General features: G+C 45.1%; 1 long non-coding RNA gene across 1 annotated transcript; it reads left to right on the top strand.

Moving 5' to 3' along the window:
• Positions 1-130: 130 nt before the first annotated feature.
• LOC109492288 lies at positions 131-16,068 on the top strand. Its single transcript, XR_002146142.3, has 2 exons — positions 131-274; positions 14,667-16,068. It is a non-coding gene; the product is annotated as an uncharacterized LOC109492288 (long non-coding RNA).
• Positions 16,069-17,921: the final 1,853 nt, after the last annotated feature.

Raw genomic sequence — 17,921 nt, 5'->3', positions numbered from 1 at the left:
CGGTGTCCAGATGTCTAACCGCAGAAATCCTGTTTGTTAACTAGTGGGAGTACAGGCTCTGCGAGTGAGGCGTTTACAAAGTTGAAGGTAGGGTGGGGGTGTTTTAGTAAGCTAGACCAGGGGTCTCTCAGAGCCACCTGCACCCACTTGAACCAACAGAATTTAGCGCAAACCGATGTTTTCGCAGCAGCCGGGTCTACACGCGAATCTCCTGTGTGGTGGGAGCAGTCCCCTAGGAAGACGCCTTTCTGAAAATCCGCGTCTTTCCCGAAAGGTACGTGGAACCGAGGCTGCGAGGCCGGAGTCAGCTGCGGGTTGGGCATTCGTTACTGGGCGGCATCCACCTGCCGCGTGTGCTCAGGGGGCTGAGGGGGAGCCCGGGTGAGGAGGCCTCTGTGCCGGCCCCGGGGACCTCGGGGGGGGGTCAGGGCACAGGGGGATCCCCGAGATGGGAATGGGCCGATGACCTGAAAAGTCGGCGATGGTGCAGATGAAGGGCAGTGGGGGCTACAAACCAGTGGTTGGACTTTTCTGGCAAAGCAGGAGCAGGTGGGTGGGAGGAAGCGAGGGTGCCTGGGGCCCCAGGCGGTGCAGTGAGGCTGGGGGCCGGGTGTGGGGGGGGGGGTCTGAGGGAGCAGCGAGTGTGTGGGCAGGGGGCGAGGAGCCAGGAGGAGTCAGATCAGGAGGAGCCCCTAAGGGGGGAGTGGGGGGGGAGCAGCTTTGTCAAATCACAAAAACGACTCTTCCACCCCGTGGACCAGCGGCTTTATCCCTTGTCAGCTGTGCAGCTGGTTTCTTTTTAAGCTAAAACAACCACGGGTGCAGGGCAGTGAAGGGGCGGGTATGGCTGAGGTGCGGGGACACCTGCTGTTGCTGGTCAGCTCTGGGAGGACCCTCCTGGTCAGCTCTGGGAGGACCCCGCACACTGGGAGGCCCTGCTGGGAAGGGTGGTGCATCGCAGACCCCGAGGCGCCGCCGGGGTTAAGAGGATTTGCAATTTCAGACCGAGAGAGAGAGAGAGAGAGAGAGAGAGAGAGAGAAGGAGAGAGGGGAGGTGGGGAGGGAACGAAGGGCCTGGGCAGGGCTGGGGCATTCCCTAAGGAGGGGCCCCCGTCCCTGGCAGTCAGCAGCTGTCCCCCTGCTAACCCGGAGAGCCGGATGTGGGGTGAGCTCGGGGCCTAGAAAATAGCCAACTGTCTTGTGCGTCTTCCAACCCATCCCTTTGGCCTCCCAATGCAGTCAGGCTATTTTCTGGAAGCTCTTCAGAAATCAAGTTTCAACAGTGCAGTAAAATATACAAGGGGATCTGGGTGACAGAAAATCCTAGTGTTGGACTGGGTATGAAGTTTTGGAGCTTGTGAAGGTCACCCTTTGTGAGGTAAAGCCAGAGTCATTTGGAACCAACAATGGGTTCTTATCCAACCCAGGTAGAAACAGCATTTCACCCCCCCAAGCCAGGCTTAATTCCCCCAACATAAAGAAAAAGATTACGTGTTTGGAAACAATGCGCAGGAAGGGATTAAGGGCAAAAATCCCGGCATGTCTCAATCCTACATTCATCCCACCAGCATTGGACAGTGATGTTTACAAAATTCTGTCAGCCTGAGGTGGAAAACCAAGTTAATATGTCCGACACTAAAATGGATGCGTTAGAAAGAATGTTGCCGATTTTTGCCTCTCTTGGGAGGAAGATCATTGTATCTGCTAAATTACATTGGATTTTCTTCTTTGTGATAGGATGGGTTTTGAAGAGAGAAACTATTTCCTCTGGGGAAGTTGGTCTACGTTGCTTTTCTGTCACCTGAAAGTACTGTGACCAGCATATCCCAGAACTAAGCTTTCCATTTTCCTGCGGCTCGCTCTGCTAATACACGAAGAATAGCTTGAAGAAAATTAAAAAAAAATGCAGACAAAGTTCTGATACCGAATGCCTTACCATCCAAAATGTTGGGTGAAAAAAATGCCTAAAGTCCCCTACACTATTTGTTAAAACAGAAGATTTTGCTAATTAGAATGCAGGCAGATTGTATTGGGCTGGTGCTGAGAAAAAACCGCTTTGCTTTCTGTACGCTTAAATTACCACTGTTCCGTTACATTACGTAGTTAAAATGACTTTTACCATTATGTTGCACCAGGACCCACCCTAATGACTCCACTTTGACCTTAATTACCTACTTATAGATGCTGTCTTTAAATACACAGTCTGAGGTCCTGGCGGTTACAGCTTCAATGCATCAATTTTGTGGGGACACAGTTCAACTCCAAAAAATCATGGTAGGAAGTCTCCTGACGGTGTAGGGTTCCTCTAGGGTCACATTCATCTTCTGGACATTTTGAGACTGAGAATCTGCCTTTACCAATTCTCTTCTTATTCTAATTTTTCTAAGTACCTCAGTCTCTTGAGGCACCAGGACAAGAATGAATAAATAAAAAGCAAACGATAACAATGAAACCAGAAGGCCTCAGTTTTAACTAGAACTTCTTTTTCCATATCTTGTTTCTCGCGAAGCCCTGAGGATTGTTCCTTTGAAGTGACTTTCATTTCTGTCCCCTCCTGCTCTTTTCTGTCTCCCATTATGGTTAGACTATTGGCTTATGTCCCTAACTGCAGCACAAGGAAGTTTCTAGCGTAGTGCTTGACTAAATAGTGTCATAGTTTTTTCCCTTTGGGGGTGTGCTTCTGAACTCGCTGTGATTCTGGGGGGCTGTGTGGAGGTCACTAGGGCTTTTCACAGACAGTTTGTTGACTCCTCCTGGGAACATGATACAGTTGCCCTTTCTGCCTCTTTGAAAGTGAGTGCTGACTTTCTGACCTGCTTTGACCAGTGAAATGCGAAAGGAAGTAATAGACATTTCTTCACGAGGGGCTGTCAGTCAAGGGCCCTCCCCTACCTCACCACAGGGGTGTGCCTGGGGCCTAAGGTTACGAATCTGATTACTCTTCTCTTCTGGAACTCATCGAGACCTGGGGCCCCAAAGGGACCAGTCTGAACCCATTCTCTTCCTTTCTGAGCTCCTAAGAGGTAAATACCGTGTGAGCTCAGAGTAACACCACCTTCTCGTGTATCACTCTGAAGAAAGTATTCCTGAGAGAGAACCAATACAGAAAAGCAGAACCGAGAGATGGAGAGAAAGGGCAGATTTCTGAGGATGTAGTTTTAGTATCTGGACTTGGAGATCTGCATAACTGTGTGTGTGTGTGTGTGTGTGTGTGTAATATACCTTCTTTTGTGTTTAAAGATCAGAACTGGGTTCCTTACTCATACTGGCATTCACTTCCATTTCCCTCCCGTCCCTCCCAGGAAGTCTGTAAGACTATTTTCAAGTCTGTAGACCAGAAGTCTATAAGAATCTCCCAGGTGACTCTATGAATTAACCAATTTCATCCATCGCTATTATCTTATGTATTTCCAATGACTGAAAATTCTCGCAGAATGAATTGCTAAGTCTCAGCTCTAACCTACATTGCTCAACACCTGATTGCCATCCGCCTGTGCTCATCTGTCCCCACTGCCCTGCAGGGACATAGTACATTGTTTGTGAGAAATGTGAGCATCCCTTACACTTTATCCTGTCCATCCTCCAGCCCGTGCCCATTCATCTGGAATGCTCAGCACCCTCAACGCCATTAAGAGAATTCACACCTCTTCTTCCAGACTCAAATCAAAAGCCAAACTTTCCATAAGCTTCCTTCTGTTACTAGTCATGAAATAACGTTGATCGGCCTTCAATTGCAGAAATACCATGGTGTATGAGAAGGAAGGAAAAGAATCTCAATTTCTGACCTGAGTGTCCTTCCTCATTGGTTAATATTCAGAAATATCACCTGGTCTTTTCTGTTCCCCAGACTCATTGAGATGAACGAGAGTTAACGTAGACTGAAGTGAACTTTTACTCATATTTATCTGTCACTGGGTTGTTTTGTGATTGTGTGTGCATCATTTCTCATAGATTGTAACTCCTCCAGGGAAAGAACGAGGTGACATGTGTCATTAAAGTGACTAAAGAGACTTGTGTCTTAGACACAAAAGGGCTTTAATATACTCTACTGCATCAATAAACTAATCGTAGAAGAATATGATTAAGAGATAGCTATATCCAACAGCATTTATACAGTATAGATTTTAGACATTGGAATCACTAGATAGAGTTTGTTGAACTTTCACACTCTTTAGGAAAACGGTGTCTTTGGCAAAATCAACGTAAAACATTTCTATGCTTTAAAGTGATGACATCAAAACAGATTTTTGATACTGTTTCTTTGACTTCTGTCACCTCATGTCCCCCCCCGCCCCCGATTAAAGATAGGGCAATTTGTATGAACTAAAACTACTTTTCTTCATAAAATGAAAAAAGACAAAAATTGCATTCATAGCTATTCTACTAACCGCTTGGCTCTCAGATTGCGTGGCATCGGGGCATATCGCTCGCTTTTTTCTCATTTGACAATAAAAATCAATGGCTTTTGGATTCTTTATTCTTTGGAGAAGAAACAGAAGTCTTGGGGTGTATTCTCTTGGTCACACAATCATTTATGGCCATCTATGAGCTCCTCAATCACAGGAAACTTCCGGCTACAGTTGCAAATGTCTCTTTTTCTCCTACTAGGCGGAAGCACATTCTTTACCTCTTTGCCGAGAGTTATAAAACTCTTGGGCATCTGATAAGACTCCAGATGATCTACATTTGCCTCTAATGTTTGAACGCAACGAACAAAGTACCCCAGCTGGCATTGCCTTTTGAGCTAATCTAGATACAGCCCTCACATTCCACCCTCGGGGGAAACTAAGGCAGGAGTGGCAAAGTGACTTTCGAGGTCACTGGGGCAGGGGCAGGGCTGGGACCCCCATCTTCTTATATTCGCTGTCCTGGGATGGGGTCTTCCGAGGGTGTATTTGTCCTAGCACACGGAACAACCTGTGTATAAGGATCCACGGGGGCAGTCTCCTGCCAGTGGTGCCCAGGTCCCTAAGAAGGTCCCCTCTCTGTTCAGCCAGGCTAAGGGCTTGAAGTGCCCCAAACCACATGAAGCCACAGATACCGATGCCCTGTACTCAGCCCTGTCTTTATTCTGACCCCAGTTGCCTGTAGACGAGGCTGATCTTCTGGCTGGATTATGGAGACGTAGCAATACACCTGTCTCCTGGGGCCGTCACAAGTTCACGGGGCTCTGCTGCACCTGACGTGGGTTTGCAGTATCATAGAGAACCAGGAGTGCTGAAGTAGAGAGCGTGCCACCAATACAAGCTGTAGACTGGGCAAAGCGTATTTTATCAACAGAGCAGAGAGCAGATTTATAGTACACAATTGTGTATTATGACAAGTAAAAATAGCTTTTTTTTCCTCCATGTTCTGGAAAATTTTTGTTTCTTAACTACGAGGGAACTGTTCACAGGTTGCTATTGCCCTGTTGAGGGTAGGGATAGAGATTAAAAACATCTGTGAAGATCCTGGAAGTAATTATTTTACATTCAAGAAACCACCGAGGGCAGTCTTCCATAGGCAAAGCATTGTCATGGGGGTTATTTGGGATCTGAGATGATCACAGACTCTGCCCTCCAGGAGCTCATAATTCATTAGGTGTTTATGCAAGAATGCAAGAGAGACACTGACAAGTTCCAAAAGAGCCCTGAAAGTGATAACTTAATTCCGAGGAAGGGGCACTCAGCTTTCCACTGGGTGTGTTGAAGGAAAGAGGGAAGATCCTTTCTTCATGTCTTTCGATTTCAGCAAAGTAGCACGAGTAGCTTGTCAGAAGGGGCTAACTAATTACACCGTGTGCTTTCCTGCGGTGGGGAAGAGAGTGTCACCTGAGCAAGTCACTGTCAAACACAGATGCTCATCACAGTTCCAGAAATCATTGCTTCACTGAATACACGTTCCTCTTACGTGGAAGGTTGTATGTGAGCCTGTGCTTTAGAATTTTGAAGTAAATAAAAATTCCTAAAATTAGGGAGTTTGCCGTACTTTAATTGATTGGAGAGATTTTTAAAAAAATTTTTTTTTTCAACATTTATTTATTTTTGGGACAGAGAGAGACAGAGCATGAACGGGTGAGGGGCAGAGAGAGAGGGAGACACAGAATCGGAAGCAGGCTCCAGGCTCTGAGCCATCAGCCCAGAGCCTGACGTGGGGCTCGAACTCACGGACCGCCAGATCGTGACCTGGCTGAAGTCGGACGTTTAACCGACTGCGCCACCCAGGCGCCCCTGGAGAGATTTTTAAACATTAGGAAAGTTTTAAAAATGATGTGTCTGCAGTTGGATTTTAAACAATACCTTTGATCTTGCCCTCTGTACCTCCAAACTACAAATCAGCCTTTCCCCAAGCTCCTATGTGGATTTTTATCCCGTTTTCATTGGGAATGCCCACGATCCTAGACCTAAGTGAGATCTATTATTGCATTATTGCAATAGTGAGAAATTGCTGTGGTGAGGAAAATGAGAGACGACACAAGGCAGCCTTAGCCTGTAGAGTACCTTTTCTCTCTATTTAATATATACATATTTTCCTCTTTCAGACTCTGTTTTGTTTTATTTTGTTGTGAAAGGAAATGCTTTATCTTACTCATTCTCATATCCATCAAACCCACCATGGTTTATGGCACACAGCAGTTCTCTTTCTTGAGAACTAGATTAAAAAGGAACGAATGGATGGATGCATGAATAAATGGGAGAATTTCATCATTTCCACTCTTAAGAATGAACCACTCAATCATATTACAGAAAGTCCTAACCCCACAGAATTGGAACGTACACAAAATGTAGGTTGAGGCTTTGTGACGGTTGCTCTAACTTAGCATATTGCACAAACTGGGCTGAATTTACCACGATGGCACTGGTAGGGGGCCGTGCCCGGGCTTTGGTAGATAAGGTAGAATATAGCTATGGTACTTGACATCTAGTGATTTTTGCTTAATTGAAGGAAATGGACATGGAAAGGAAAAGAAAATGAGTAGCAACAGCTGATGCGAAAACGCAAGGGTGTGGAAAAACTGTGACTCGTGTGTCAAGGAAGGAAGGACTAGGGGACACTGACGCAGGTGATGGGATTGCTCGGGAATCGCCCCAGCCGAAGGCTCACGAGCCTTTACTTCTGTAAGTTGTCTGTGGGAGCCCAGCTGCTGTGTCCCCCCGGGGACAAGCCTCCTGTGTCTCATTCATCTCTGAAAATGCATTCTTGACCCGCTCAAGAGAGGCCATCGAATCTACATGATACGTGAAGTCAGTGGATTAGAGAGAAATCTGTGTCTCATGGAAACAATAAAAAGACGTAGCCATGAAAAGCAGCTTACAAGTAGCGACATAATAGCACTGTGTGATAATCTCATTAAGTGGGAGCATTTATTTGGTAACCCTGGTCGCAGGCAAACAGAAGCTGGTAGACTGGGCAAAGTATATTTTATCAACAGAGCAGAGAGCAGATTTCTAGTGCACAGGTGCGTGTGATGACAAGTAAAAATAATGACATAATTGCCCAAGGGCTCCAATAACATTAATTTGTGCACAGAAATAAGATAAACCAAAGGGCAGCTGCTGAGATTGTGGTGGGCAGAATCAAGCTCCCTTCCTCAAAGATGTTCACACTGTCATCCCTAGAGCAGGTGGACATGTGCTACCTGGCAGAGGGGAGTTGAAGTTGAAGCTGAAATTAAGCTTGCTAATCAGATGACCTTAAAATAAAGAGATCCTGGGTCACGTGGGTGGGTCCAGTGAGTCACAGGGATCCTCACCTGTGGAAGATAGAGGCAGAAGGGGGAGGTCTGGGTCAGAGAGAGATTTGGAAATGGTATTCTGCCGGCTTTAAAGATGGAGGAAGTGTCCTCAAGCCAAAGAATACAGGCAGCTTCTAGAATCTGGAAAAGGCGAGAGACACATTCTCCCCTAGAGCCAGGCAGGTCTGCTGACCCCTCGATTTAGTCTACCGAGGCCCATTTTGGACTTCTGACCTCCAGAGCTATAAGATAACACATTGGTATTGTTCTTGGCCACTAAGGTTGTGGAAATGTAACAGCATTAGAGAACCAATATAAAGATATTTTCAAACAATCGTAGACTATGTGTACCATCGTACCTTCAAATAAATTAAATGAGGAACAGTAAGAGTGAACTTTCCAACACCATTTCTGATTTCTACTCAACACTGAAGGCTGAGGATTGGGTCTGGAAGGGACGTATTCCCTCACGTCCGATGGGGAGATTTTGTGTGGGGGGTGCTGGAAGCCTGGGACCCGTGGGGCACAGCAGCTGGGCTCCCGCAGGTAACTTTAGGGAGCAGAGACTCATGAGCCTTTGGCTAGGGAAATGCGTGAATCCGCCCATGAAGAAACCTTCCTCACATCAGCAACTCTATAAATACGGCCAAGCTTAACCAAAAAAAAAAAAAAAAAAAAAATCACATTAAAGAGCCCAAGAATGGAAACGACCTACAATGTATTGACGTTAGTATATTCGATGGTAAAAACACATTCACAAAAGTTGCCAAAGACCCAAATCAAGTAAAAACAGTATACGTTTCCTTACGTCCTCCTCTTAACATCATGGAAGGCTGGGGGAGGGGTGTGTCAGGTCTTGTTCTGCCTGCTGGACACGGCATCTTGCAGTTCTAAGTTCAGAGCCAGTGGCTGCGGTGTGCCCAGTTCCTGTCAAGCAGGGGTCTCTGCTTCTCTCTGGGGTAGATGAGCACATTGTTTCTAGCTGGAACCCCAAGCATAGAGGAGAAGTTGTCAGCTTCTAGTCTTAAAAAAAAAAAAAAAAAAAAAAGAACGTAGACTGAGGTCCACACTCTATGTACGGAACTGGATTTGGCATCTTCCAGCAAGACGATTTTATTCAATTTCCATTTCTATTGGGTGTTTTAAATCTTGCCCCCTTGACTGTTTCCACTCCTAGTGCTCTATATAGGCTAAAACTTAGTCCCCAACTCATTTCTGGTCCATAGATATTTTCCCTAATTTTTATTTAAAAAAATTCAAGGATATCTATGTGTGTGTGTATACATGTGTGCGTGTACACGTACTTGTATATATCCTCGTCTTTTCTGAGTGTATGGCGTAAAGGGCTTTTGGATGCCTCTGACCAGAAGTTTAATCTTAAATGAGGACTGGCCTCTGGCATGTCAGGCAGGGGGAAGGAATAGCTTTTTGAAAAGAATATGGAGAGTACTTTTTTATGGTTCATTAAATGGGCAAGAGATATCTTTTTGTCTTATGAATATATACAGAGCTGAAAAGTCTTGAAGATTCAGCAAAGCAGTTTTAGTAAGACCCATCCCCATTTAAACCGGGTAGTGAAAACAAGCAAAACCTTGAATGGTGGCCATCCAGTGTTCCATTTTGGAAGGAGTGAGACAATGATGTCTCCTATATGGATATTGAGGCATAATAAACGAAATCAGTGTAAGACTTTTTTTTTATAGCATATTGTATCATGAATTAATGTACATCCATCCATAAGAATTCTTTTGTTGGTTTCGGAAATTATTATTTTTCTCTTAAGAAATGTTCCAATGGTTCCTGAGCTCGAGAAGCATGCACCCCCTAAGACTACAGGTCTTAACCAGGAAGCTTACGTGGTCATTTCATTTCTAGCTCTACCTAGCTATGTGGTCTACACCAATACAGCGAATCCTCTGTTATTTACGTGCTCTCAGGCTATCGAAACCACTGGTTTCTTAGTGATGCCACGGGGAAGCAGTCAATCTGTGTGCGTGCTTGCTGGAAATTATACAACACTCCGTGGGAGTCGTTAACCCTTCGTTCATAGACGCTGCCGTTCCAAATACCTTCTCTTCCGTCTCTCCTGACTGTTCGCAACATATAAAGACATATAAAAGTGGTTATTACTTATCAAAATGTATTTCCCAGGCAAAATGCAAAATTAATACGTCCCTGCCTTTCTGCCGTGTTTCTTTTCCCCTTTACTCAGCGAAGGTTCCTTGAGCTTATGGGCTAGGCCTGCACTTTTGCACCTTGGAGCGTTTAGAGGACATTTTGAGCAGTTCCACCACTGTGAAGCTTGCTGCTCAACCCTTCCTAAGTTTTACTCTGACTGGCGGATCCACGAGGGGATTTACGAAATGTTCAGCATTTGTGTAGCACTTGCCCAGTAGAGAAGTAATCGTTTTCATACAGAAGAATTGCAAAGAAGACTTTTCCCTTTAACCTACTAAAATATGAAGGCGAAAGCTAACTTACACTAATTTTCCATTCCATGTAATTCAAATGAGCACATTTATAAGCAATATTAACGTTGGCTCTAAGTAACGATATTTGAGAGAAGAAACGGGATTTTTGGGTGACCAAGAACTTTTCAGTTCTAAGAAATAGAAAGCAAAGGGCCCCTGGGTGGCTCAGTTGGTGAAACATCAGACTCTTGATTTCTGCTCAGGTCATGACCTCATGGTTCATGAGTTCAAGCCCCACATCAGGCTCTGCGGTGACGGTGTGGAACCTGCTCGGAATTCTCTCTCCCTCTCTCTCTGCCCCTCTCTCTCTCAAAATGAATGAATGAATGAATGAGTGAATGAATAAATAGAAATCAACTCTGGTTAAATCAAGGACAGAGGGGTTTTTTCCAAGGCTGTGATTTAGACAAAGAAATGAAAGCGGAAACGGAATCGGCAGGTGCAATCTCCCTGGGGTGTGCTGACCTTGAGTGTCCCTCCACTCCAGGTCACCATTCCAGGGTTAGAGGGGTGATCATTCTGGTTTGGTTCACATGCACCCGACGAGGAGAGAGTTCCTGAAAAGGCTGTTACCAAAAGAAGGGGCAATGGACGATAGATTGCAAAAATCCAAATATTCCTTTCAGTAAATGGTCAGGTTTCAACAGAGAAGAGAAATAATCATGAAAGCAATTCAGAGTCATATGTTTTTACTTTGGAAAGTAATTTTCCATTAAATCACCGTGGATTTTAGAATCAAAAGGAGTTTAAAAAAGAAATTACGTTCAATTCAACAATGTAGTTACTTATGCTGCCCCAAAGCAATAAGAAGACGGTATGTAAGAGACGTTGCACATTTTTATGGATCTGAGATAAAGAACATTTAAACTACTGTACCTTGTAATATTTATTCAAATTGGCTTCAGCAAGACAGATGGCACATAGACCAAGAACTGCCTTAAGAATCATAAAGAAAAAGGAAGGATGCCTGGCAATAACTAAGTTATAGGAAAGCGGCGAGTGGCAGCTATTTTTTCTATTGAAATGTCTGGCTTTATTTAGACTCCTATGGATTAATCTGGGGGAGATAATAACACGTAAGGAAAATTAATAGGAAGCTATCATAATAAATGAGTATTATTCAACTATGCTTCAAAGAAAAAAATAAAGTGCATTCTCCTGTAAAAAAGATGAATATTAAAGTGGAAGGGATCTCATGAGATAAGAGTCTAATAGTCCACACTAACGCTTTCAATCAGGGAAGAGCAGCTTTGGAGGCAGAATGTGAAGAGTGGATTGAATGCCAGAATCTCATTTTCCTTGTTTATTTTAACACCCAGATCCCAGAACAGTTGTTGTCACATTGTAGGCATGAGATAAAAAATGCACTGAAAATTAATAAAATAATCAAGGGAAGATCACTGAAGCACAAAATGCTAGGGATCTAAGGGTGAAATTCTAGTCCCATTACTGAGACTAGCTTGTATGACCACTGTAACCTTGAACTTTTCCAGGACTAGTTGTTAGACAAGGAAGTTGAATTAGATCACCTCTGAGTTTTTTTCAGAGAAGTTTAAAAATAAGCAGCAGGGTTCTCCAGCAACTCTCTTAAATACCAAATGTCATCAGGCACAAGCAAGTTCAAAGCAAGCTTGAAAAAACAGGAGAACAGAAAACCTTCTCTCCCCTTCTCCATCCAGGCATGGTCCCACTTTCCTCCCTCCACTGCTCATAGCAAAGAGTAATATGTTAATGGATGGGGGTTTGAATCAAGGACACTTCAACAGTGGACTTTTGAAAATTAAAGTGGCTGATGTGGATACTCTGGGTAGAGAGCTCTGTCCAACAGTTGTGTCTCTGCAAATCCCTCACTCTAGCTAAGCGTGTTTGCATCTTTTCATTTCTTCTTCCTAACTCTGCAGGACATAAAGTCTCCAGTAGCCACATTTTCCTTTGAATATGGGTCGCATTTTCCCATTTCTTTGTATGTCTAGTAATTTTGGATCGTTTCTTGGTCATTGTAACTCATGACATAGACACTATCCTGTTATGTTCCTCTGACAGTTATTGATTTTTTGTTTGTTTGTTTTTTGTTTTTATAGGCAGTTAACTTGATTGGACTCAAACTCCAAACTCTGCCTCTCTCCACAATGGGGTGCAACCCAAATCTCTGTTCCGATCCTGCAACCTTAGCTGCGTGGCTTGTGGTCAGCCTGCATGCAAATGGCTCGGGGTGAACAGAAGCTTTGTGTAGGGTTTGTGTCCCAAATCTGAAGCTCTCCCTCTGCCACCCTCCTTTTAGTGATTTTCCCCAATAACTTTTTAGTTCCTGTAGTTGCCCCATACTCCGTCCTCTGTTTCCTCAAGCCTGTAGGTTTCTACGTGAGTTTTAGCACTTCATAGGCAACTGACTGAGACCTGCTCTCGGGCGAAAAGCTACCAAAAAGGGGGAAACTCGAACTTCGCACAAAACCAGTCTGTTTTTTCCACATGCCCAGCCCTCCAGCATTTGCCTCCCTTTGGCAAATCTCTAGTTTCCCCAAAGTGTTGTTTTTGTATTTTGTCCAGAGTTTATGTAAAAATCTTCAGGAGCGTTGGTCCCATCTGAGGCATTTGACCAGAACGAGGTGGGCAACTGCCGAGGCAAATAAGGAATAATGATTTCAGAGTCCAGATGAAGTAAAAGTTTGGTAAGGGTGGAGGGGGAAAGCTCTCCTTCCCTCTCCAAAACGGAGATGTGCCTATGTTTTGTGTCTTTGAACTTGCTCAGATCAAGCCTCCAGTTATTGGGCTTTTGTCCTGTTATCAACAGGAAGTAAGATCAAGAAGAAGACGTTGCTGGGAGAACCAGGTTTCCTCAGAAATTCCATGGGGAATGCCGCCCAGGTCTGGAAGGTCTATGGATCAGAGAAAATGGAAGTGGTGTGGCTATCCCCAAACCAGAAAAAGTGGAAGAGCCATCTCTTGATGTAGCATGCCCGGCATCACCCTTTGTGTCTCCCAGAACACACACCTTCAAGGGCTGTCCGAAAAGTCAGACCTTTACAGGCTTCACTAGTTGTGCTTAGAAGTGAAGCAATTGGTTTCTAGACTCCTAATAAGCAATGATTATCTGCATTTTCTTTTTCTCTCTCAGAAGAAAAAAAAAAACCCACTTCATATTAGGAAGTCAATCCCCTACCTTTGCTTTTTACTTTGGCTCTGTTAGCTTTTGTTTGCTTAAAATTTTTTTTAATGTTTATTTATTTTTGAGACAGAGACAGAGCATGAACGGGGGAGGGGCAGAGAGAGAGGGAGACAAAGGATCTGAAGCGGGCTCCTCAATGACAGCAGAGAGCCTGACGTGGGGCTCCAACTCACGACCTGAGCCAAAGTCGGATGCTCAACCAACTGAGCCCCCCAGGCACCCCCTCCTTCTCACTCTTAAGCAGAGGGTCACAGGCCACTACAGATGAGTTCGGTTTAGCCAGATGTAGAGAGAAGAATGAGCCCCTAGTCATTAGCCATCTAACTTTTAGGCTAAACCAGGACATTTTTGGCAGGACAATTAACATACACAGAATGTTTTCAACAAATGTGACATGTGACCCCCCACTGATTCGGTGCATCTCTATTTCTCCTTTCCCACCCTTCACTGGAGCAGGCTGGGGCCCTCGACTCAGTATATTTAGCTCGTCTCTGCAATAGCTCTAGTTGGGGGGCCCCATCTCCGCGTAGGTGCTGAGAGCTTTATTTTCTTACCTTTGCCGTGTCACGACCCTCTGTAGACCTCACGCCTGTACAGACCCCCTGACCCCTTTCCTATGATCTTTCTCTCTACAAGGCTAACAAGAATTTTCCCCAGGAACGCAGCTCTTATTTCCGGGACCAAGGAGGCTGAAAATCTGAGTCGAATGCAATCCCGCCTTTAAAAACCTCTCCCCTAATCATTTACCAGGGACAACTGGTGCACATTCATATCTTTATCGTAAGGTGAAAAACCATGAATCTAAGGCACCGACAACAGGTGTGAAATTGAATTTATCGTCTCCACTGATTCCCACGGGGGTACTGCCATCCGAGCAACCTGGGGACCGTTGCATTTCCCAGTTGTGGGTCTAGATTTACTCCGTAACATCCGCCAGGACTGTTAAATGTAATCCTCCGTCATCTTTGATAGTGCCCAGGATATTTTATAATTCAAGTGAAGAAAAATTATTCTTTAATTTTGCTCTGTAAACACATTGCAAAGTGAAATCCAATGTCTACGTAATTTGCATACATTCATAATTTCATTTTGGCATTTTATCTTTTCTTTTTGTGGTGGCAACATACCCACGACCACAGAAACGGACAAAATGCTTTTACGCTTGAAAATGTAAAATCCCATCATAGGAACAGTATTTTGCAAATGCATCCAGTTAGAATATTCATGCTAACCAGTGTGTATTCCACTCCAGTTCCCTATTGACTTCCCAATTACACTATTTCAATCGAATTATTTTACTTTTGAATTTTTACAGGATACCAGTTTAAAACCCATTTATTCGGAAGGGGCATTGAAAAGCCTTCAAATTCTTCTTAAGCAACCGTACTTTGGACTGAACTTTTAACTGAGTACCTTTCCCGCTGGATTTTACTGCAGACGTGAGGGTGAGGGTTACGAGCCTTGGTGATGTGAACAGAACGCCCAGGAACGCATGGAACATTCTTCTTCTGGCAGATGTGGGTCCCTCCCCCGATGCCTTATGTTCGGGGGACTCACACATTCAGGTTATCTGCTCGGCTCTGTGGACCTTCTGCTTAACCCTCTCCTATCGAAGTTCATTTACTATTCTGAAGAGACAGATGGGCCGAGAGGCAGGATTTTCTAAAACGATTTGAGCAAAGTCGCGTATAGCGCTGGAGGCAGAAACCAGGCAGCCGAGCTGGTCTCGGTTCCTTCTCGGCTTCCGAAGCTCAGGATTATCTCCAGTCTCACCAGTGGGAATTGGGAGGCAGGGCCATGTTCCTGTCCAGAGCTCAGGTTTGGGGCCAGATTCCCTGAACCTAATCACGGACTCCACCCTTGACTCCGTAGCTGGCCCCGCATGATGTGAAGAAGCCGTGGTTTCTTCCTCTATCAAACAGGACTTCTTCAAGCATCGCACTGGGCAAAAATGCGCTTCAATAAGGTGATGAATATTACAGCTCAGTGCCTGCCGTAGAGTAGTGAGAGGCCGCATGGAAAGTGGACCATGACCACACTGCATATTCAAACAGAACTCTGAGCCACACCTGCCCTGATCGGCTCAGGAAACCGACCACTATCTATGTCACGGGCCCAGGAAGCCGGCCTGCTCTCTGTAAGTCAGGAAGTCAGACTGTGGTGTCTGGGGAGCAATCCAGGAAGCCAGACAGTAACTCCTGTAAAACCCGGCTCGGAAAGGGCAGCCTCCCCACTTTCTGCCCTGCGTCTAATTTAGGACCAGCCAAAGTGAGCCAAATACGCTCCCTGGCCAGTCCCCGGGAGCCTGCACCCAGCGTCCCCGCACCGACAGCCTGCCATCGAGGCGGCCCTGAGCTGCGTCTTTCCCCCCATAAGCCTTTCCCAGCCCTGTGCCTGCCGGTGAGCCCCCGCCTCACTCCAGGAACGCTGGCTGACTCCCTGTGGCTAACGGCAATCCCTGAGTAGCCTCTGCTTTCCTCATTTGGCTGGTCTTCCTGTCTTTCCACAGTATCATTCAGCGAGTAGTATGAGTCACAAACACAATAAAATAATTATTGAGTTAAATATGAAATCAATGAATCATCAAGTAATGCATCTCCAGAAGACTCAGACGTAATTTCTCTTAATTTCAATGGAAGCATTATTGATCGTCTCTCCTTACATTCATTTTATTTTGCCGAATCTTGATTTTCTTAGTAAATTATTCATGGGTGGTATGCCAGCCTTACGTCCTCTGCTTATTGGTGTGCAGGCCGGTTAACTTTAAAGTGATTTGCGGCTCTCTTTCTAAGATCACCAGGGCCAGTCATTCTAACGCACTGTCTGAGACAGCCACACACAGGAGGGGACAGTGGCTTTCACAGCAGACTCGGTCCTGTCTCTGGCTTCTGCTGATCTTTCAGACTTGTCACAATACTCAGGAGGAAATTGCTTTGGGCTCTTGAATGTGTTCTTCAGAAAGCTCATAGATTTCTTGGCTTAGTCCCCTGCAGTTGTAGACTTGTATACAAATTGATCCTTTGATGATTCATTCCGGTATTTTTAATGGGTATTGAATGTGAGCTATTCATGTCCAGATTTCTGATTTCCTTTCAGAATTTGTTCCTCTTATGTGAAGAAAATGCACTAGTTTTCTCTGTGCTTTATCAATCCCTTGGATCCTACATGCTCTTACAATAACTGCTGAAACCCAGTAATTGCATCTGTGCAGTCCATTCTTAGAGGGCCGGGGTCATCCTACTCATAAATGTTCAGTTGGGCCTCACCGAGACGCCTCAGCAACACTGTGCAGCTGAAACACAGACACGCACGTTCCAGAAGATGTGTCACATCTCACCCTTTCTATTCTGCAACTCCCCTGCCCCAGAAACGACCAGAATCTGTAGGACCAGATCTCTGACCTCTGACCAACCGTAATGTACAACCCCTTACGAAAAGATGATCAAGGAACAGGTTGGTTACCATGTAATCTGTAACACAAGCCTCTTCTGCCACTAAACCCAGGGGAAAACAGGAGGCAAAAAAAAATCCTAAATCTCTGAGTGCGGTTTCAATAGTGTGGATTAAATGCGACTACTTTATGGCGGGAATTTAGTTACGTTGTTGTTCTTAACGATGGGCGGTCTGGCACGGAGCTAGTTAGAAGTGAAAGTAATGTCGCGTGTAAGTTTGCTGTGAATTTCAGCCTGGATAGAGGCTGTTTCAGTAGAGGGAGTCCTGGTCAGTGGGGAGACAGATGGCATACTTCAGGAACCGTGGGAGGCAGGGATGAACTTGAGATACTTGAAGAGAACTGTCGCTATGTATTTCTTTTTGTATGATCCAAAATATAGGAAAGTAAAGGAAGGGGGATGAGGCTCATTTCATTGGGTTTAAGCTTCCGCAACAGGAGGAAAATAATAGTGGAAAAGGAGTTATGGGAGAAAAGAACTTAGCACCAACGTCTATACGTTTAAATCACTGAGCCTTCACTTCTGCCACTAAATTACCATCCAAAGGCCTAAGATCTCCTATCATTCGTGTATGGAAGACGGGCTATCCTCAGAAACCAGCAAATTGCTTGTCAACATGAAAACTGGCCTGGTCAGAGAGTTCCAGAAGTTATCAGTATTTCTAAATATTTTAAAGAGAGAATAAATTGGTTGTCTTAAGGGACTGTGTGCAAGGGCATAGCAGCAAAGCTGAAAGCATGCTCACGGAGGGACCGGAGAGAGGGAGAGAGAGGGAGGGAGGTGGAAGCAAGATGTCTCAGCCCCACCCAGGAGAAAACGTGCTTGTTCTGGGGTGTCTTCTCTACGGCAGTTTGTGGGCCGGAATACGGGCACAATCTCACCTGATCGTATCAGCAGCGCACGCGGAAGAAAGAATATACACACCGTCAAAGACTGAAAACAGATTTATCTCCTGATGGGCAATTATGTGATATGACCCGGAACGTTGCTTTAAAAATTCAAATTTGCCATCGAGGGGGGCACCTGTGGGGGGGTGAGCACTGGGTGTCGCACATAAGTGACGAATCACTGGGTTCCGCTCCTGAGGCCAAGACTACACTGTATGTTAGCGAACGTGA

The sequence above is a fragment of the Felis catus genome, chromosome A1 (genome assembly GCF_018350175.1).
Source record: "Felis catus isolate Fca126 chromosome A1, F.catus_Fca126_mat1.0, whole genome shotgun sequence".
Lineage (NCBI taxonomy): Eukaryota > Metazoa > Chordata > Mammalia > Carnivora > Felidae > Felis > Felis catus.
Note: the sequence above shows the minus strand (reverse complement) of the source record. Positions and strands in the feature narration are given on the sequence as shown.